Consider the following 23463-nt stretch of genomic DNA (forward strand, 5'->3'; position numbering starts at 1 on the left):
CATGATTTCCTAGACAGTTGTATTATGTAGTACAGTGTGGGTGACAGTGATGAGTAACACCTTATTATTCTGAGCAACTGCAACACTAACAATACCATACAGTACCAAAGTAAACAGTACCAGTACAGGATATCAATCTTTTATTTATAGGCACTGTGTTCGTATCTGACAGACCTGTGGGAGCAATGTATGTTAGTGCTACCTCCATGTTGCCACACAAATTTCCAGTTTCCACACATTAGTATTATGCACATACATCCCACTCTGTTACTGTACACACTCTGGTCACAGCTTGACAACATGGGGGTGGAGATGGGACATACTTGGCTCCTTACGCTCATACCATTTTGGGGGGTTGCTAGAGTGACAGGTTTGTTGTTATAGATGTCTGGCAGTCAGTTGTATGTCTTGTTTGCTGCCTAAATATCTGGGATCATCCCACTGATTTTCCATGGGGACAAGCAGCAACTATGGGCCAATTTACTGGACATTATGGTCATTTCTGTACACTTGTGGGGTATGATTCTGCATACAGCCTACTACCACTCCCAGGATTTGAACCATGGCTGTGTATGCAAGAAGTGCAACAGTTCATATCGCAGTTAAGTGTGCGATTTGGATTTTGTTGTCTTTCTTTTCAGTATTTTCTGTCTAAGTCTCTCTCAGTTGTATTATTTGACCTCTTGGGATTACAACAGTCATATACAGACATTCATACACAATTTATTTATGTAGCACAGTGTGGGTAACAGTAATTACTACAACAGTACTATTAAGTGATTGCAACTCTACATTACCATATGATACCAGAGTGAACACATGCAGTCCAGCAGTTAGACCTTAATTGTCAGGCTATTATGCTTTTATTTACATACAACCTATATGATACTCTTCCTGCCCTATTCTCTGGTGTATGCAGTACATGCCTTAAACAATACAGGTTTTATACAGGCAATTACCTTACTACTACTTTTAGATTTATTTCCTATGACAGTACATGCAAGAGTATTACTAACCTGCCTCGCTTCGCAACCGCTGCAGTCTACAGCCATAACCTTCATAACCCGCTCACCTGCCATGTGAAAGACATAAGAGGAATATTTAGCCATACCTATCCATAATATACATGAGCTGGCTATTACTGCACAGGTAGAGGACTAGTACTTACACATGACTGGGACTTCCCCTGTCCTCCTAGCTTCTTGGATGCACTGATCCAAGAGATCCCCCTTTCTCCGCTTCAGGTCAGCATAGTGATGCCTGACCTGCTCACCAGTTCGGGGTATGCCAGTGGCATTGGTGATGTCATGGGCGAGACAGTCCCAGGCTTTCACTTTGTATTGGGAACCCTGGTACTGGCCCTGCAGCAGTCTTTGCTCATGGTCTTTCAAAAAGAGTACTGCTATGACTCTGGACTCCTAGATGCCCCTCTCCCATTCCAGACATAGTGCCTACAAGGGGAAGCTACAACCAGTTATGAGATGTATTCCCACCTGTTGGGTTTAAATAGGGCCGGTTTCCCGCATTTTGCCATGACTGGATGGTTTTGAAAAGGCTAAGTAAGCTATGGGCAAACCTGCTTACCTAAGGCTGGCATTGCTTAAAGGGGTATATAAATGGGCAGACTGAGTTAGCTGGCCTACACATTGCTTACACCTACTAAGCTGGGCTGTGCAATGCTTAGCGTTGCTTAATATTTAAGTTGCATTATATTTGCATTGTGGCATTGATTTATTATTCATAATGTGTTATATATGTGTTTGGTAGCCATGCTTCATCTGTACGTACACTGTATGGGGTCTTTGTGTTTATTAGGGGATTTCAACAGTTTATTACAATGACACCTCACATCTGGGCTTAATGCAGTACTCCAGTTCACATATTTATGTCCTGTAGTAGGTTATACGATATAAAACTGAATATAGATTCCTTTCACATGTTCAGTTTGTATTTCCTATAGTGAGGATCTGTTTGGTGATACCTCAATCTTATGTACTGCTGTGATGGCTTAGTGGTTAACTACTGTGACAATAGGGTCCTTGGTTCAAGACCTGCAAAGGCTGTTTATTTTGTTTCTTACCAGAACAGCAGCTGATGCATACAGATTGATTAAGGCACTTTGAAACAACTGTAAGTGAGTTTGCACGAAGGTAAGCTTTGCTAGCCTCCAGTTAAATATGCTTACAGAGTGTTAGCTTCAATATTGCTTAACCTGTGTGCGCATTGCTTACCCCCATGCAAACGGGCTAAAACCCGCTTAATACTGCTTAAAGATGCTTACTCTTGCTTACTAGTACTTACACCCGCTTACCACCATACTAATTTAGACAGTAATGTCTAATGGTTCTTGGGAAGGTGGTGGATTTGGAAACTGTATGGATTTATCATTCATTACACATTTTACCTTCCATTTGTATCCCTGATTCCTGTGTACATATACTGTATGGGGCACTTGTAATTATCTGTAGACTTTGCAACATTATGACAATGACACCTCACATCTGCATTTAATGCAGTACTCCAGTTCACAAATATATGTTATGTCATAGGTTATGCAACAAAATAAATTGATCATAAAGTGATTTGACATGGAAAATGAATTGTATTGGAGTGGGACTTGAACCGGGAATGACTGCTCATAAGGCGAAGCTCTGCCCACTACACTATTGCTGTACTGCTTCATTTGCATATATCTTGCTTTTTATCCTCTTTTGCCATTTAAGCTGCATTAACTGTAGCTAAGAGATGGGAAAACCTGTGTAACTATGATTAAATTTAATCTGTTTTATAAAAAAAAAAAAAAAGTTCTCTATCTTTACTATTTTACATATTGCTCTTGTAAACTTAAGAGGATGTTGCTGGGGGTATGCTAACACCTATGAGCGGTCTCACTCATTCTTATTCATGCACTGCTGCTCTTCATTGCAGGGACGTGTATATTCTGAGAGCTCTGCTCTCAGACACACCCCCTGCACTCATACACACTCCATGTCCATTTAGGAGCTCAAGCAGCGCACCTTCATTAACATGCATGGCACGCTGCCATCCTGCTCCTAAACGGACACTTCTGTGCAGGACTAAGCTAGTCCTGCATGGAAGGATAGTGAATCCGGGGGACAGTGTGTAAACTTTTTAAAAATTGTACAACATCAATATCAAACCAGCTGAAAAGGAGTTTACAGCATAGAAAGATTTTTACAAGATGCTCAGTAATGAGACAGTGTCATGTAGCAGGTAGCAATTGTCATGAACAACAACAGCATAGAGTAGGCAAACAAATGTCGGAGGTGTTATAGATTGACTAGGAGCTACATTTACAAGTTGGGTTATTAAGTAAATATTGTTTTAGGGCCCTTTTAAATTCATGTATTTGTATGCATACATACACACACACACATATATATGGGTCCCCTTCACATGGCCAACTTTTCAGAAAGTTGACTTTCATATGGCCGAGACCATATGATCGACTTTTGAAAAGCCGACCATGGGGGAACTGCTATCTCCGTACAGTGCAGAATGGGAAAAATTCCTCTTCCGCACTGTAGTGTGATCTCTGAGTTGGTATATTTAAGTTACGAGGGGTGTGAGGGGCAGAGCCCCCCATGGGGGGTGCAGGGGGCTTTCCCCTCCCCGCTAACAGTTGAAAGGTGTTTGGTGTGTGTTATGTGTTTATTTTACATGGTCGGCTTTTCGAACGTCGATCATATAGGCTCAGCCATATGAAAGTTGACTTTCTGAAGAGTCAATCATGTAAAGTAGACCTATATAAATATATATATATATATATATATATATATGTGTGTGTATATATATATATATATATATATATGTGTGTGTGTGTGTGTGTGTGTGTGTGTGTGTGTGTGTGTGTGTGTGTGTGTAGAACCTTTCGTTGGCATGGGCTTGCTTTCACAGACAGTGAAAATCAGCTGGTCAAAAACTACTGGCTTTTTCACCATGAGATCATGGTACAGTGTGCACTCGGGGCATATGCCCTTTACCCACTGTAGTGCGATCTTAGAGTTGATATATATAATTAGTAGGAATTGTGTGTGGGAGAGTGCAGCAAAAAAATGTTCTGTGTTTTTTTTTTTTATCCTTTGTTTATCAATGTTTAAATTTTAGATCGGATACAGTAGATACTTGGATCCACTGCTTTTTTTTTTCAATGGAAGGTTATGCTTTCAAATATATAAAGTGTGCTTTCTTGAGCTTGCATACATCACAGAAGATATTAATTGAAAAAAAACAAGATTATTAATGATGGGATATGTTTTAGATTTTAAAATCAATGACAATATGTGTACTTACTGAATTTTTAAAGGGAAATATTTGATTGTACAAGTAAGACTATCACTCCCTCCTTGGTCAGATCCAACCACAAACTGATAACCCTGGACATCCTCACCCCTCCACCACCCCCAGTCAAAGAAACTATAGTCAAAAACCTTTCCAAAGCAAACTTAAAACTACTTGCATCCGAAGTTGAAAGCTTCACTATTCCCTTGCAGAAGGATAATGATATCCAGGATGTGGAATCCTACACCAAGGCACTATATATGCATCTTCAGGATTGCATGGACTGTGCTATCCCAAATAAAACAAAGACTCCTTCCTCAAGAAAGAAGAAACCAGTCCGGTGGACCCCGGCCATAAGCAAACTTTACAATAAAAGGAGGAGACTTATACAAAAAACGGCCAAATCTCAAATAGAAAAATCATCCCTGATCAGCATTAATAAGAAATTGAGGGCCCTCATCAAGTCAACTAAAGCTAATTTTGAAAAGAAAGTTGCCAAGGATGCCACTGATAACCATAAGGCCTTCTATGGCTACGTCAAAAACCTAAATGGCAATGCTCAGGTCTGTTCTGAGCAAGTACAAAATGGAACAAAATACACTGACCCTTCTGACATTGCCAACATCTTGGCTGACAGGTTCAGTGCAACCCCCCCCACCCACCTCACCACCTACAGGGCCTATTACCATTCCAGGTGATTGTGTAAATCCAATTATTACTGATACGTTGGTTAACAAGGCTCTATCTAAAGCTAAAAATACTGCCTCCATGGGACCAGATGGTGTCCTGGGCTGTGTCATACGCGAGCTCTAAAAGGAATTAACTCTGCATCTTAATACCCTGTTCAGACTCAGCCTCTCCACAGGATATCTGCCCATAGAATAGCGCACGGCAACGGTAGTCCCACTACACAAGAGTGGGGCCACAACTGACCCTGGGAACTACTGACCAATAAGCCTGACCAGTGTGATCTGTAAGGCTATGGAGCGAATCATTATGGAACTCATAAATGGAGAGATTGGGAACCTCCAGTCGCTGGACCCCACACAGTTCTGCTTCGTCAAGGGCAGATCATGCCTCCTGAACCTGGTGGATTTCTTTGAGACAGTTACTCAGGCTATAGATAAGGGAAAGGAGGTACACACGGCTTACCTTGACCTTGCTAAAGCATTTGACACCATTCCCCATTCAGGTATTATTGATAAGCTCACCAGCCTGGGCATAAACCCTTACGTCACAAGATGGATCACAAACTGGCTCTCAGACAGATCCCATAAAGTAAGAGTAGCAGGTTCTATGTCCGAATCCAGACCAGTAATGAGCAGTGTGCCTCAGGGCTCTGTCCTGGGGCCCCTCCTGTTTGGCATATGCTTCTCAGAAGTGCAGGCAAGCACGGAAGGGCTGTGGCTGACTAAGTTTGCAGACGACTGCAAACTGGGTGCTATAATAGAGTCTCCAGCTGACATGGAGATCCTCCAAAAGGGCCTAAATGAGACTGATGCATGGTGTCAAAGCCATGGTCTCAAGCTAAATGCAAATAAATGTGTAGTAATCCCCTTTGGAAAAAACAGAACACCCACAAACTACAACATAGGAGGCAATCCCCTGAATATGAAGAAGAAATAAGGGATCTAGGGTCCCAAATAGATAGTCAGATTTCCTTTGATACCCATGTTGCCAAAGTGGTTAGAAAATCCTTCTATGTGACCCATCTGATCACGAAAGGGTTTGCATCAAGATCTAAGGATATAATGGTGCCCCTCTACCCTTCCCTCATCAGACCCATTATTGAGTACAATGCACCAACTGGAATGTACCTGGCTAGACATCTCCAGCGGCTGGAGAGACCACAGAGGTACCTAACCAAGAGGATTACTGGCCTCAAACAGTTGCCCTATGCAGCACGATTGAAAAAGCTAAAACTGTTCTCTGTTGCATATTGCCTTCTCAGAGGCGATCTCTGTCTAACGTACAGAGCCCTGACCAACCCAGAATTGTTGAACATGCTCCATCTTAGCAAAACTAATCTACTCGAGCTACACGCTCTAGGGATATAAACCTCAATACAACAATGAATAGAACATGCTGGTGGGATAGATTCCCTTCGCAGAGACTTCCCTTACTATGGAACAGGGTCCCAATCTACATAAGACAGAGCCCCTCACTATCACTCTTCAAGAGGAACCTTGATGAGTGGATGGGTAACAGAAAGTTCACACCAGGGATCACACCAACAGCACTACTAGATAGGAGCCAAGGGTACTAGCTGCTAGTACAAGGGTCTAGGGAACTACTAAAGGGGAGGTGAATACCGCACAACGTGGCTGGGCTAATATATGCCTTCGGGCAGATAGCCCAGTACCAACCTATGAACCTATGAACCTATAAGACTGGTAGATATGCTAATGCAGTATACTATGATACAGTTTTGGTGGTTGCTGTCAGTATGAAGTGTTTTTAAAGGATTGTAATAAAAGAAATGAACATGTCATTTTCTGTGCATTTATGTGACCAAGTGTTTACAAAATGCACAATATTTTTGCAATTATTTGTTGCATGACAACTGCAAGCAAAACTGACATTGAGCACATTCAGTAATAATGGTCATATAGTATATTCACATGTGTTGCTTTTGCTGATCCTGGAAATAGAATAATTGATTTAGGGGTTATAACTGTAATGTACTTAGATTTTGTAAGACATTCCAGCTAGTATACAGAGACCGCCAAGGCTAAGAACTTTAAGTGTCATCAGATTAAAAAAATATATATATATATATATATATATATATATATATATATATATATATATATATATATATATATATATATATATATATATTTGCTTTTTTATTTAGGTACATCATGCATTTACACTGGCTGTGGATAAATACATTTGGAGTAAAATTGAAAGACAAGGTGATTAAACCAATAGTCCTAAAAAAATTGTTGATTAGCATGACTAAGCAAAATTTCCAGATTAGCAAGTGTTCTTTTTATCACATGATCTAACATAAATTAGCAAGAAAGAGAGTTTCTTGATACTTTTTGCCAAAGTAATATTGTAAATAGGTAAACAAACTCAAACTGCTGTATAGCTAGGAACTCAGTATGCACAAAGTACTTTATGTGTTTGCATGAAGAGTGAATCAAACGATTAAGGTTAATTATATTAATCCGAATATTTTATGCTTGACTCATAGTTAATTAGCAACTGTAACTACTAATCTGACACATATGGAGCTAAGACACCTTGTACTCTATAGCAAAAGCCAAACTGTGACATCTTAATTTAAATTTAATGCACAGGGATCTACAAACATGTTTAATATGTTTAGAAGAAAACCTATAAGGAACAAATCAGCTTAGTTTAAAAAGGAGCTTTACCACTAAAGGGGTAATGGAACACAATATTGAAACATTCATTCTTGCAAAGGGTGGTAAACAAACAAACTGGTAATCCATAATTCATGGTACATTTTTAACTGGGTTAAAATTAAACACAGGTTTAGTAATGTGGTATAACAATTTTCAAATCCCTTTGCTGGAAATGAGATAGAGAAGTTCTAACTAGTTAGAGGAAATAAAAAGGAAATGAAAGGCTTCATGGGACATATGATTAGAAAGGAGTACAAAAAATTGTATGCATATCCTTCAAATGATATAATTTAGGCTTCAAGTAAGCTTAGCTCCTTCTGGATTTACTGATTTTTTTCATGAGATTAGACCTGTTTATGAGTGGTGAATTATTATGTGGCTTAGTGCCTCTAGAACTTTTGCTCTAAGAATGAAAACCTAACTTTTTTTATCCTTTGCTATAATTTTTTCCTTGTCAGAGCTTTGATTTTTAATTGTCAAATGTTGGGAAATATGGGAATGAGACTACTGAAAATTATCTATGAAAGTATAACATCAGATAAATTAAAGGGTAGAAGCATATTATCATACAGATTTATGAAGTGCATATTACCTGGTGGGATACATTAGATTCTTCAGATGGTATGTATCTCATGTTATGGCTATTACGTGTTACACTGAAATGTGTGAATAGCACATTTCTGACAACAATGTTATCTTACAGGATTTGACATCAGACAATTGCATATGTGCAAAGAAACAGATTTTAATATCTGACATTTGAAATATTTGAAATGACATTTCATCTTTGGGAACAGCAAGTGATAAAACTATTTAAGATCAAAGTATTTATTGTATTCTACTAGTATCATATTTTGTATAATATAAAAAGGCAAACACAGGGTTAAGTAAGCACTACTCCCTAACTTGAATATGTACATTTATTTTGATAAATAGCAAACATGATGGGGAGTTATATATACTCATGTAATGTGTATTCATGTCTAAATGGTCTGTTTGATATGTGTGTGTGTATCTGTGCGTGTGTGTGTGTGTGTGTGTGTGTGTGTGTGTGTGTGTGTGTGTGTGTGTGTGTGTGTGTGTGTGTGTGTGTGTGTGTGTGTGTGTGTGTGTGTGTGTGTGTGTGTGTGTGTGTGTGTGTGTATCTATGTCTTAAGACTGGAAACCCAAAATATTGAAAAACCCAGAATAGGAATCAAGCCCACCTGCACACCCCGCACCTCCTCGTAATTATATACGTGGACTGTGAAATCAATCAATAGTGGAGAACGGGTAAACTCCCATTTTCAGTATTTTAAGTTTTCAACATTTTGGGTTTTCAGCATTGTGAGTTTTAGATCATATGAATGGGACCCATATATCTGTATCTATATCTATATGTATCTATCCATCTATCTATGTCTCTCTCTGTCTCTGTATAAAGATATATATATATATATATATATATATATATATATATATATATATATATATATATATATATATATATAGTTATTCCTTTGACATTTGTTTACAGGGAAAGTCTGAATGGGCACAGGTGTCTTTTTTTCCCAGTGGACACCCAGGGAGAAAAGCTTCAAGGCATCATATTTACTATGGCCAATATTGACAATAACACATTTTTCACTGCAGTTTCAGTGAATACATAGCATAATAGTTAGGAGAATAAAATTTTCATTAATATTCACAAACATTAAATGTTCAAGCCTTGTTCTGATACTTTACTGATAAAAGAGTGGTGTATAGGATAGGTAGGACTCGCATACCTCTTAATCTTTTAGTGCAAGAAATCTGGACAAAGACCAACAAAATGGGGAGACAAATGCCCAGAAATAAGGACATATTTTAAATGTTGCATTTATAAACTTAGAAAGTTGCTAGAGTAACAGGGTTTGTTTTAGCACATATTTTCTGAAGGATTTGAAGTCTGAAACTCAAATTTACATAATTATTTACTGACTTCAGTCCTTAGATCATCTCAGTGATTTGCCAGAAAACCACAAATATTATGAAGAACGGACCAAAAATATGAGCCAAAAATCTGGACAGTCTGCGAAAATATGTACAGTTGAGATGTATGTAGGAGTAACTTAAGAAATAGAAATAGAGTGAGGCAATAGAAGAGATAAGCAAGTTTGAGTGTTAAAAGAGAAGTAGTGATAGAATAGTAATTTGGTTGTGCTAATTAGAAATAGGTATAGTTGTTTAAGAAGTTAAGGTATTAGAAGGGGCTAAGCAAGTTAAGTGATTTAGTGCTTTAAGGGAGACATAAGAAAGGGTGATGAAGGGTGTTAACTATGTCCTAGATAAGGAGCAGAGACAAAGACAGGAGGCAGACAGGAAGTCTTTTTGTAATGGTTTGAAAAGATGAAGATGTGAAATACACCTAATTCATAAAGGAATTTTATTCCAAGTTCTAGTTACATTATTGGAATACAGAGCCCCCAGCAACCCTTTATGGTTTGTAGATGGTAAGCAGCTGTTTATTATTTGACTGAAGGGGCTGATTTGGAAGATGATATTGGAATAGGGGTCTAAATGCTGGGCAGAAGGATGGGGTATGCATGATTTTATGAGTTAAGGTGAGCTGAGTATAAGATAGGTGGTGAGGAACCTTGAGTCAAGTTAAGTGTTTTTAGTGCTTTGTTATAGTACTGTTCAAGTTTAGAACTAAATGAGGGTTGTAGGTTGGTCATGATAGAGGCTCAATATAGGAGAGAGGGTAAGAGGTAAGCAGTAGCTAGAGCTACCTTGTCAGAGTCTGTGAGGAATTCCTTTACTCTTTGTAGTGTGCCTAATTTTTGATGGGTCTCCTTGATGCTGTTGTGGATATGTAAATTGAATTTAAGATTATCATTGATTGTCATGTCAAGTAGTTTTGTATGTGGGGTAACTTCAATTGTGGTAGTATTTAAGGAAAAATTGAATTTGGCCTAGTAACAATGACATGTGGCAAGAAGAAATGAGCTAACACATAACAAAAATAATGAATTACTTCCATCTGCTTGGTACAGAAATATAGCAAATGCAACTTTGGACACCCCACTGGAAAAAAGAGCTCATAACACTTTGGGCGTTAAAGCCTATTTCACCATTACTTGTTGAAGATATTTTTGAGTAGTAGAAAAGTTAGCAGAAACAGATCATTAGTAGGGAGTGTCTTAACTACAGCATATATTGCTGTACTTTACTGTTTGTTTTTTCATCTTACCTCTCATAACAATTATTTTTAAAAGCCTGTTCATTTCAACAGTTTGTGAAAACAGACCTTGATTTTATATCATCTACAAGTATATATGAGTAATCATTTTTCTCTCACTTTGGGATTCCAGCAATGCACTTTAAGCATAGGCAATTGGTTGACCTTCCTCCATTTACAGTGCACCAATAAGGCAGAATCTTTAAAAGCAGTGATACTTCCAAAATGTTAAGCATGTACTTCTGTAAACACTGCATTGTACCCAAAAATCTCTATAAAGTTTCTCTGTCAGATGATTTTTTTCTACTTGGATTATAGCCATCATGTGCACATTATGTCAAGATGTATCCCATATATTTGTCATTTGTCAGAAATATTTATCATTTGTCTCTGTTCAGTTTTAGATTGCTGTGTTTCATCCAAATTTGCATCTCATTTTTTCATTCAACTGCATTCTGGCTTCATTCCAAAGCAATATGTCATCAAGCAATATTCATAACACCTTCCAGACTCTTAATGATTTTTGCAAAATCTCTTTTCAGAGCTTCAGGTAGTGAAGAAATACAAGTGGCTTTTGTAGAAATTTGTATCTTCGTAGTGGAGTATTACATGCATAGAGCTTTAAACTGTCTGGCTCAATCATGATTTCCTAGAAATCTTGGTTAGCATTAACCCCATAAAAACACCAAGCTGTTGACATCCTAGCCACAATTTCTTAAACAGATTTAAGTTGAAAATTCTGCCTTAAAATTGCTCTGTTCAGATCATGTAGGTCTGTAGAGATTCTAATTTTATCTAGTTTAACTACTATTATGAAATTGGATCAATGTCTTTAACAGAAGTGCCTAGCTGCTCCATTCACTTCAATTCCTTTTCAGTGCTTGTCTTTAGTGTTACAGGAACTCTTCCTGATACAGGTACAACTGACAAAATTTATGGGTTTACCATTATGCTGTACTTATCCAGATACAACCAAAACTAGAACATAATACAGTGTAATTTTCAAAAATATCATACTTATTATCACATGGTTCACTTCTGACTGCAATAGTCTTTTCTGATTATCACTGCACTGCATTCTTTATTAGAGCAAAACTAGTTTGTATTAAATTGTTTTGTGGTTGCAGTATATGAAGATGCAAGCTGTCTGCTTCATGACCAGATGAACAATTACCTCTGCAAATCTGAGTTATTTCCATTATGTCTGTGAAATTTTCAGTCGTCAAGAATATGTGACTTATGCATTGCTCAAATGTGCAAATGTTTGCCTTTACAAATCTGTGAATGTTTATTTTCTCCTGCTGCATACTACACTCTAGTGAAAGTATCTGCATACTGTTTATGTGCTTAGTCATACTCCCCTGTTTCCAGGATATTGTTCTGAGCATATTAGGTTGTTTTTGTGGCACACTTTGAAATAAGAGATTATTGGTTTTATTTTATAAATAAAACAATGTTTTTGACACATTTATATTAACATTTGGCCAGAATAAATTGGTAATATAGCTCTAGAACTTTTTACTGTGCCTTATAGACCTAAGATTCTTGATGCAACTTCGGTTAAGGCATTATACTCTGAATCATTATCAAGCTTAAAGTCACTAATTTTGCAATCAATAAATAGTCTCTCAGTTCAGTAATTCTTGTTGTGGCAACATCTCTGAGCTCTTTCTACCATGACATTATTTACTTCATATAATTCCATAACATTCAAAAACAACTAACTTTCAGCTTCTGTGTGAGTGACTTAAATGTCTGATTGTTTACTTGCAATTTTTACCTTTTATCTTTCTTTTTTCTACTTTTTGCTTATTATTGAAAAAACAAAATGATTCATTAGCTCACAGTTCCTGCACTCTTTATTTAAAGCAGAACAACATTTGCCTATGGGCTTACAGCTACAAGTGCACCAACATGGAGCCTGTTCAGCTGGAACACCCGTATTTCCAAATACACCATCATAGCCATGCATTTTGTTATTTGCTACAAAGTGATTTTTACACTGCTTCACATCCTGATGTGCACCAGCAAATGTTTTGGCTTCATTTTAGCACCTTTATATTTTGGTTTAATTTATACATATGTTGATCACCCACAAAGTCTCTCATTTGAAAACTTTGAAAACTCACCACGTATACTCTTCTACACAAATTCACAGCTTTATCAAGCGCTAAATGTGATTTTGTAAGAAATTTATTTTTTTTTATCATTTTTTTATTTCACAGATGTATTTCTCTCAGCTCATTAAACTTATTGTCTTTTGCACTATGTTTGACTCAGTTATGTATGTTGCAATAGACTCTTGTTGGCCTTGATTTATGGTTAAAAACAAATGATAAATATAACAGATTTTTCTTAGGGGTACAGTATTGCTTAAATATTTATGACTGTTAAGTTAAATTGTTGCACTTTAGTAAGATTAACTATTAAAACCTTTATAACAGTGTTTCCATCAATATGAGGCAATGTGGCTTCTTGCACCTCTACTTTTCCCAGGTATGACACATTCATCATAAAAGATTTTTTTTAGACACTAACATGACAGACCAAACATCCCTTTCCCTAAACAGACTCCATCTTATCGTGGGATATCCAAGTGCTAACCGGAGAAAAGAATCCCTTCAAAATATTATGGGACTGTCCTGTGGTTCTTTCCAGAAGGCTGCACCTAGAACCTACATATTTTTCAAAATAAACATGATTAAGTGAATTTAGATATTAAAAATTCCATTTCATCAACACTTTCAGATGGGACAAAGTCCCCATGCAGGAAACTGCTCCTGTACAACATGTTGATTATATGATCATCTCCACTGTCACTATACCTTGAGGGGAAGGAGAAACATTTTGATTCCAAAATGATGAGCACAAACGCCAGGATTCAAACACTGAGTGACTTTCATCATTCTTGAACAACTCCAAAGAAAGACACTGGTGGGGGGGTTCATCTGTTAAAGAAGCTTGAGCTACATAGTTTTCTCTTCTTGATCTGAAGGACCGGCAGTATTACACTGAGGTACTCCCAGATCACAGCACCCTCAAACAAGTTACAGACAATAAGTCCCAAAACCCAGCAGATAAACTTAGTTTTTGTTGTTTGTACTGAGATCTCATTTTACCATAATCAAATACAGCTTGTGACCATAGGTAAGAATGGGGACATAGAATGAATAACAAACTCGGATCCTTGTATGAGAAGTTTTAGGAATCTAGCTGTTGTCTAATCCTTGTATCATTCCCATGATCCTCATTAGCATAATTTATGAACAAGATCATCTATGAAGGACAGCTAGTCCTTCCCCTCCCAGCTGAAGAGAGCAATTCTGCATTCTCTGGAGAGTAATATGGACTCAGGTTTGTAGGTGCCGATTCACTTTTCACACTTTTTAGCAAATGATATTTAATATTAATTGGGTAGATGGTTAATTACAATTAGCTTAGAGAAAAACATTTATCACAATGTTGACATTACTTACTACTGTATTATTGCTACCTAGTGGGTAAAGGACTCAGGCTTGTGTTTGTCACTTTAGCTTGCAAACTTGTGAGATGATTCGTGTTGGTAACATATAGAATATCCAAGACACTGAATTTTTTTTACTGAATTACAGAAATAAAATATGCACAAGAACCTGGCCAATTTTTCACAAATAGTTTGACTTCTAGCTTCTTGTCATATGCTTTTACATCACTGCAGAGCCGTAATTGTTCTCCACAGATGCCTCCCAGAGAAAATACAAGCATACATATGGTATTTGCAAGATCCTGCTTTTATACAATTCTTTTAAGAAAAATACTTTTCTATCAGTTATCACCACAGACTCTTTAACATTACCTTTACTTTCTTGATTTCTTCAAGTCTTTTGAGTTTCCAATACTATGATGATAAGTGACCCTATTTCTAAGTGACGGTATAATTAGAGTTCATGAAATTAGTATTTCTTCAGTTTTTGATGTTAGTTCTTCTCAGCACCTGCAGTGTGCCCAGAAATATACCTTTCTGTAGTTCCTATGGAGTTACATGTGTTAGTAGCATATCAAAGTATGACTGCCAATTCTTTTTATTACACCTGTTGTTCCCAATACATTGGAACTGCCTGGTTATCTTTCTTATACACTGCTCTTGTTTCTGATGGCAAATCCTAGTATGTTATGACTTTGTGCCTCTCGCTGTACATAATTCACTGTAATCACTGAGTTTATCAATTTCATTTATTAATTCTACATTTGTTTTACTTTTTTTTGTTTTGTGGACTAGTGTATCTGGTTTCCTTGCATCTGTTTTTAAACTGCTGATAATGGGTTATCCAATGTGATGTAAACCATCATTCTCTACAATACTTTGTTGTTCATATTTCTAATGCTTCTCAGCTATTTCAGTATTGTAGCATTTACACAGTCCCCAATGCAACATCCTTGCCCCATTATTTATAAAGGCTCTTTGTCATGAGTGAATCCCATTCAGCAACAAAATGTGCGACTGTTATCAGTTTTTTTTTTTTTTTACAGAACCTACATTTGCCTGTTTCTCTCATGTTTTTCAATAGATTTTGTAAACTACCGTGTATGTAGTCCACTGTCCTGGGCCACCATTATAAGCCTTTTATATTTTGGTTTCAGTTCACACCTCCATGACCATTTCTGCAGCAACTCTTTTCAACATGAGGTTATTCTAGGAGACCTCTACATTTGCACTATATTTATGGCTTTTCTAATTGTCTTTCTTCTTGTCTGTTCCTTTTCATTATATTCTTTCTTTCTTTTTTTGCCACATTCAGATGTTGTATGTTTTTTGTACTCTTCTAATTTGATTTAGATTCCTGCTTGATATTGAAATGCTTCTGCTAAAGTAAGCAAAAATGTCATCTTATACTTCTTCTCCTCATGTTTTAAAACTTTCACAATGCTTGGATCTGGTGAGGTCAGCAGATACGTATGCAGTCCCATGTTTGCAGGTCTATATATGTAATCAGTTTCAAGGAGGCCCATACCTATTTCAGACATAGGAATATATAATCTTGGTAAGAAGTGACTTTTACATATCATTTGACAAGCGTGAAGCATTTGTCTTGATTTATAGTCTAATCAATTAAATACTTTTTGGGGCCGGTCAATCCCACAAAACTGTAAGATAGAACAGGAAGAGTAAACTGATTCTTGAACTTTATTCTTGATGTCAAGCAAGTTTTCAATATTAGTTTTAATCTTCTGACATATTAATTTCTGAGTTTTATTCTCATTTGTTCACATTTTACTGATGATCCTTCATCTACTCCCAAATACTTATACATTCCCTGTTGCTCAAGTTCCTTTATATCACATTCCTGTCTCAGACTGATATGTTCTTGGTGCTGCAGCTTTCCTGTTTTAAATTTTGCTTTTGCACATTTATCAAGAACAAATGTCATTCTAATATCATCTGAGAACGTTTTAATCATATGATGTTATGCTTTCAACTCCTCATCTGATCAACCATGCAGTTTTAAGTCCTCCACAAAAAAGTAGATGAGAAGTCTTTAAACAAAGCTGCTTTCTGATAGCCAAACTGTAGCCATTGCCTAATGTATTAAATAAGCAGCCTTAATGGGTTAAGGGGACAAATCAGTAGCTGTGAAAAAGAGTCACGCAGGAGTATCCCCTTTTGAATTTTTATTGTTGGGATAATAATTTGCCTTTTGTCATGGCTCATCTGTAGAAGTGGCTTGCCACTGTTTCATATTAATTGTAATACAACTGATCATAGTAAGGTGCATCTTATACATCTATAAGCACTCCTTTATACATGAATGTGGTATGCTGTTAAATGCTTTTTTATAATTTATTTATGCCATACTTAGATTTTACCCTTTTTACAGTGGTCTACTGCAGCTTTATTTAGCAAAAAATGATCCCTTGCTTTGCATGGCTTTCTTTTATTACACTTTTGTTCTATTTCCATAACAGATTTTTTTTTCTAAATGACTATAAACTGCGTCTGCATCAATACCTGTACATACTTTGCATATTATCTGGAGTTAAATTATTGGTCTATATTTTTAAGATGGCTTGCAGGTTCAGTCTTAACTAAGGATATCATTTTTCCCTGCATCAGTTCAGGACGTGTATATATATATATATATATATATATATATATATATATATATATAAAATTGTTACTTGGGGGTAAATCTCTGTGTAAGAATGCTAATACTGTTAACCAGAAGTAAGATATTACATCTAGTCCTGACATTTTCCATTTAGGAGCTTTTCTTAATCTTGTCTCAGTTTCTCTGGACATTATTTCATCCCATTTCATATCCTCTACCTTAGAATGCTGTACTGTTTCTTTTAATTTGTCTCTCCATTTAACATTGTTGTTATGTTCAACAGGGTCTCCATACATATTTTTCCAAAATGTGTCTATTTCTTCTTTTTGGTGGTGTTCCTGTTCATTTTGATTTGTTTCCTAGTTCTCTATACACATTTTTCGGTATTTTTCCTTCATATTTATTTGCATATATTTTTCTTCTTGTGTTGATATTTTTAGTTTATTATTGGCATTCGAGTATAATAGATCCTGGCCCATTTTGATACTGTACATGTCTTTTACCATGTTTGTCTGCCTTAGTATTTTTGGTGATCTGTTCCCTTTTCTGTATTCTTCAGTGAGTCTTCTTATTTTAACTGCTTTTATAGTCTTTTTCCTTTCCTTTCCTTTCCTTTCCTTTCCTGTCCTGTCCTGTTTGGGGAAATGTTTTATCTGGTATTAATTTAGCTGCATAGTAATATATTTTATTTACATCTACCATACCCGTTGAAATTGCCTTAATTGTCCTGATCTGTTGCTCCTCCATATGGGAACCCATTGATCCATCACTCTACAACATTACCTGCGTCAGAGTTGTCACTGGTGCATGCTCCTTTCCATACTGGGAAACTTCGACTGGACTTTCATATCAGTATCCTACAGAAAGCAGAAAGCTCCAGACCATCACCATGTGGCAAATCTTCATTAGGTGCCTCATGCTTCTTAATTATTTATTTATTATTTGTTTGTTGATCAATACTGACTAATTTTAGGCTCAGTCTAGGTGAAATACAAAACATTTCACAAACAAAAATACAGAAATATAACAATAACAGAGTAGTTCGGACTAGTTAAACAGAAAAAAAATGTATATATACATTCTAGCAAACATGTACGGTGCAATGTACAAACAAGGAAATTGTAATGTACAATATATACATCAGTTTCTAAAGTGGGTTGATCTTCAGTAAATCTTGAGAGAGTAGAAGACACTTGAAAAGGAGACTGGGGTAGTGAGTTAGGTAATATGTCCTATGCTGAAGCAAGGACATTTGGCTTGGATGACGAAGTGCTTTTTGAGTTGCATTCTGAATTTGGATTAATTGTTGCTTTCATTTCGGAAAATGGGGAGTGCTCACCAAACAGTAGGTGCCTGAGAGGAGAAAACATGTGCAATACCGCAGAGTTTGGTTCAGGGGTAAGGACAGCCGGTATGGCTTGTGGGTAGTCTCTTAGGTTGTTTGAGGAGATTATTGTTTGAGAAGTAGAGTTGCAAGTAGAGTAAATCTGTGGAGTTGAATAATTTGTAGAGCTAGGATCCTAATGGTAGGTTAAATATTTATTTTATGGGTAGCCATTTGGCTTTTTCTAAGTTGATACAGGAATGCGCACAGAGTAGAGAGTCTGTAATGAATCGGCAGATGCCATTAGAGATAGTCTGTAATGTGGTAATGCTTTTCTTGGAGGCAGAAGCAAAAATTGAAATCCCATATTCAAATTGAGAAAGACCTCCTTTACCAATGGCTGCTCTGGCTGTTTAGGATAGAAAAGGGGAAATGATTTTAGCTAAGAAGAGAGGAGAGTTTATTCTGTCTCTCACTTTGTCTATCTGGAAATGGAAGTTTAATGACTGATGAAGCCATAATCCTGGATATTTGAAGATGGAGGCTGTCTTTGTGGTATGGTTGAATAAATAAAAGATTTTTAACTTCTTGTTTTACAATTTTATGTGTTTCCCACAAAATGGCAGACGATGGGGCATGCTTTGGTAATGGGAATTTGTTTTCTTGCTTTCATTCCTTCTTCTCAGAATATATTTCAAGTCCTTTTTATATGAGTCAAGCTAGACATAAGGAAGTGATGGTGTTTTTAAGATAGAATTGCAGGACTGTGAAGCATTGTTATCTACCACACCTTCTGTAAAAGACCTACTTCTATGTCTCCCTGACTGAGCCTCATTTATGTGTCTGGCAGAGAGTGTTCTATGTTATAAATAACTGTTAGCTACTTAAGGCAAAAACAAAAAGTAGGTAAATAGCAGGTGTTTGTAAAAGGATTCTTTTGTAGTTCTAAAGGAATTTACAGACCTTCCCCCACACTCTCATGCTGAGGTGTGAAAACTCTCACTGCAGTAAATGATCCTTGCTGTAAATGTACAGGTGACAAGTACTCTAAACAAAGCCTGTCTCTTACTTTCCAATGGCTTCAGTAGAAAGCTTTTTTTCTCTCTCATGAATGATACACAATTAAAATGTGCTTTACTAGTTCCTTAATTATTTCTGTCATGTTCACCCCCCCCCTTTTTTTTTCTATTTTGTATTTATTTATGCTTAGGTAACCAGGAAAGTGAACCAGTCCCAGGAATCTTTTCAGTCTTTTCAGCTATGACTCAGGCTGACATCAAAGATTGAAACAATACTAATTTCATAAACTTTTATCATACTTTGACTTAAGAATGGGTTACATTCCCGTCATGGTAGATTTGGAGATATTTAAAATAAAAAGCAAATATAATAATAAGTAATAAACGCACTTAGCAATACAAAGAAAAAAATACTAACATAAAGACATTGACAAAGATTGCATGTGCAACACATAGCCAATGTGTGAAAGTGAATAAGTAAAACATTAAACAACATTTACTAGAATGTATGCATTAATAATGCTTAACAATACTATGTTAACTTTATTATAAATAATAAATTGTGTGTACCCATACTGCGCAAGTCACAATGCTGCAAGATGTTACTGTTCTCTAAATGACCAGAAATCAGCAAGCAAATGTTTTATGGCTTCACAAAAGAAAAGGATGAGAGATAATTATATTTGCATCACTTTTGTTGTCCTAAGATAGTAAGAAAATGTACTAAACTTACAAATTTTGGAATGGAACAAACATTGCAGTTGAGTCTAATAACTAGTGAGGTGAAAAAGATTTGGAACATGTAGAAAGTAGGAGAAAGAAGGTTGATTAAGATGATGACAATTAAATAATACACGCATGCTTGCACATACCCCGTCTGTATGTGTATATATTAGTGTGCATCTGTTTACGTGTGTTATGTACACACACACATACATGCACATTCATAAGTCAGTGCATGTGTGAGTACTTAAACATAACTATTGCATATTTTTCTCTAGAGGTATTCACACTCTACTGCATCCCACAAATAGTATTATACACGCTACATACATTTTTATACACACACAAATATACACACACAAACACACACACACACACACACACACACACACACACACACACATATATATATATATATATATATATATATATATATATATATATGTCTTACTATCAAAATGTTGAAATTCACATGGTCGACGTTCATAACGTCGAAAGTCATTACACCGAATGTTCAAAATACCGAAAAAAAATGTCTAAATTTAAATGGTCAAAAAACACCTGCAAACTAACACTAGTGTTTTTGCAGGGGGGCTGTGCCCCCCTGCACCCCCCACACCCCCTGCTGCTTATATATTACAGTCCAACATTGCACAACAGTGCAGACAAGGGAAAATCCTTGTCCTGTTTGCAACATAATGTCGACAGGTAATTTGCATGCACTTCCTGTCAGCCAAATTAACTACTTAATATTCATGTGTCAACCATATGGGTCGATCATATGAACGTTAGAGCAAATTAATTTTAACATTTTGATAGTAAACCTATATATATATATATATATATATATATATATATATATATATATGTGTGTGTGTGTGTGTGTGTGTGTGTGTGTGTGTGTGCTTAAGTGTAGCCACGTATACAGTTACACAAAATTTCCATTTTGATTTGCTTTTTTCAAAGGACAAGTACACACACAGGCATATAATCTATTTCGCAGTTATACACACATATGCACATGTGCGCACACACACACACACACACACACACACTCATGTTTTTGTACATGCATGTAAAATGTGTGCTATACACATGTACTTTATATATACACAAGCACATACACAAGCACATATTATATTTAAGTACTTCTGATTTCCTTCTCTTAATATTTTTAATGCAAGGGCACATAGTAAACATATGTTAAAGTAAATTAAGCTGTATATTATGGTTCCCATCAATGATCACATTTCCTGTGTGGATTACAAAATGCTCATGGCTCTAATAATGTAAGGACTAAAGTCAATGGGAATCACTTACCATGGATCTGCGTGTACCAGATATGCATCTTCCTCTGGAAGAATGTCACAAAAAAGCATAAAAGACCTTTTTTATGAACAGTATCAGTGCACCTAGTTTACAGGGTTGTTACTTGTCTCTCTGGAGTTCTGTCCTGTGTGTATATGTCTGTGTTGGGGGTGGGGTCTTAAAAATGATAAATATGTTGATACATTACAAGAAAAAATATTTTCTGACTTTTCTCTAAATGTTACAGAAATCTTTGATACTACATTTAAGTTATCTTAACATATAAACTATTATAAATAACCAACATTTAAAGTTTAGAATTTCAATACTGTGATGCTGATTATGTAAATTTGTCAGAAGAGGTGACAACTGCCTTTAAACCCATGACTGATCTAATTGCTTTATTTTGCTATGAAAGGAGAGTGTTAAGTTTTCCTCCTTTCTGCAATAAAAACAGTGGAAAACAGTTCCATAGCTGTCTGTCTTTTTATAGCAGCTACTATACTTCTGACATTAGCAGGATTAGTTGCCCATCTAAGATTGACAGCAGTACCCTCTGCAAAGTATGTGAGAAGTTAAGCTTAAAAAAAGTAGGTGGGCTTTCCCTTCCTTTGACTCCAAGGCAAGGAACTGAAAATTAAAAAAAAATACAAGCAGGTTTCTGGTACCTACACAATACTGGACCCAGATTGTAGGGAGAAAAGAAACCTAAGGATTGAGTTAAACTGTAGGAGACGGCAGAGTTTTCCTTTAAGACATTAACAATATTCAGGGAAAATATGTGCCGACAGACTATGATGCTGATTATGTAAATTTGTCAGAAGAGGTGACAACTGCCTTTAAACCCATGACTGATCTAATTGCTTTATTTTGCTATGAAAGGAGAGTGTTAAGTTCTCTTCATTTCTGCAATAAAAACAGTGGAAAACAGTTCCATAGCTGTCTGTCTTTTTTATAGCAGCTACTATACTTCTGACATTAGCAGGATTAATTGCCCATCTAAGATTGACAGCAGTACCCTCTGCAAAGCCTGTCTTGAAGATATTTAACTGGATATACACCAAGCAAGTAAAGTTAAAAAGGAAGTGAGAACCCCATAAGAGATGCAGCCCAGAGCTCATCCTGGTTGTGGCACATAAAAACAAGCATCCTAAACTGAACATGACAGTTGACAAAAAGACTCATGCAGACAGTGCTAGCTGCAAGTTTTCATTTTTGTTGCAACACAATAGGTGCATAGTAGCTAGCTGGTGGTTAGAGCCATAGCTGGATGACTCATTTGGTACCCTGTGCCACTTCCCAATTTGGTGCAAGTTAAGAATAAGTTAAGGAGTGCAAAAAAAAAATAAAATAAAAAATCCCTCCTTTGAGTGCCACATCACTCCATAAGGAGCAAAAGTAAAAAAGGTCCCTTTCCTTTATTTGTGTTCCTTAGAAAAGGAGGGCAATATCATTCCTGTATTACCCTTGCAGTCCATTCTCAGTATTCACAATCACACCCTCTAACAATTTGCACCTTTGGTGGCTGCCTCCTTTGCCCCATCTTAACTAGGCTTCTGCTGGTGGGGCACATGTAGGACATCTGTAGACCCCCCCCCAATCAATTGTTAAACATCAATAACCATCTCTCTATATTTTCATATGAAAAAAAAAACAATATGCTTATTTTATATATCATAGCAATATGCACAATACAGAGAAAAACTAAATTTGCACTGCTCAAGGATTATATTTTGGATGAAGCATTACTCTGTGTCTATATCAAACAGAATTTATATGGCCTTTCACAACTGACCATTTTCAAGCTTTAAATGATTCTGAGCTAAACACAATATTCCATGTTCTATAGCTTTTTTTTTTCTTACTTATACTTGGAGATAAAGTATGTAACAGACCACAATATGTATTCTTAAAGGGGGGCAGCCAAGGCATTTAGCAGTTCTCAAAGTGTAAATTTTGTTCTGAAGAATTGGTTGATATTTTTGTCAGTTTAATTCTGATAACCTGTTTTTTAAACACTAACAGTAGATTAGTAATTGTACCAGTGTGTTTCCATCAGCAGATGTGTGTTTATGGAATTTCACACTACTTGAATTTTACCCATTGTATCATTTCTAATAGACAA

This window comes from Protopterus annectens, chromosome 7.part0 (genome assembly GCF_019279795.1).
Source record: "Protopterus annectens isolate FY-2018-M chromosome 7.part0, PAN1.0, whole genome shotgun sequence".
In the NCBI taxonomy this organism is placed as follows: Eukaryota; Metazoa; Chordata; order Ceratodontiformes; family Protopteridae; genus Protopterus; species Protopterus annectens.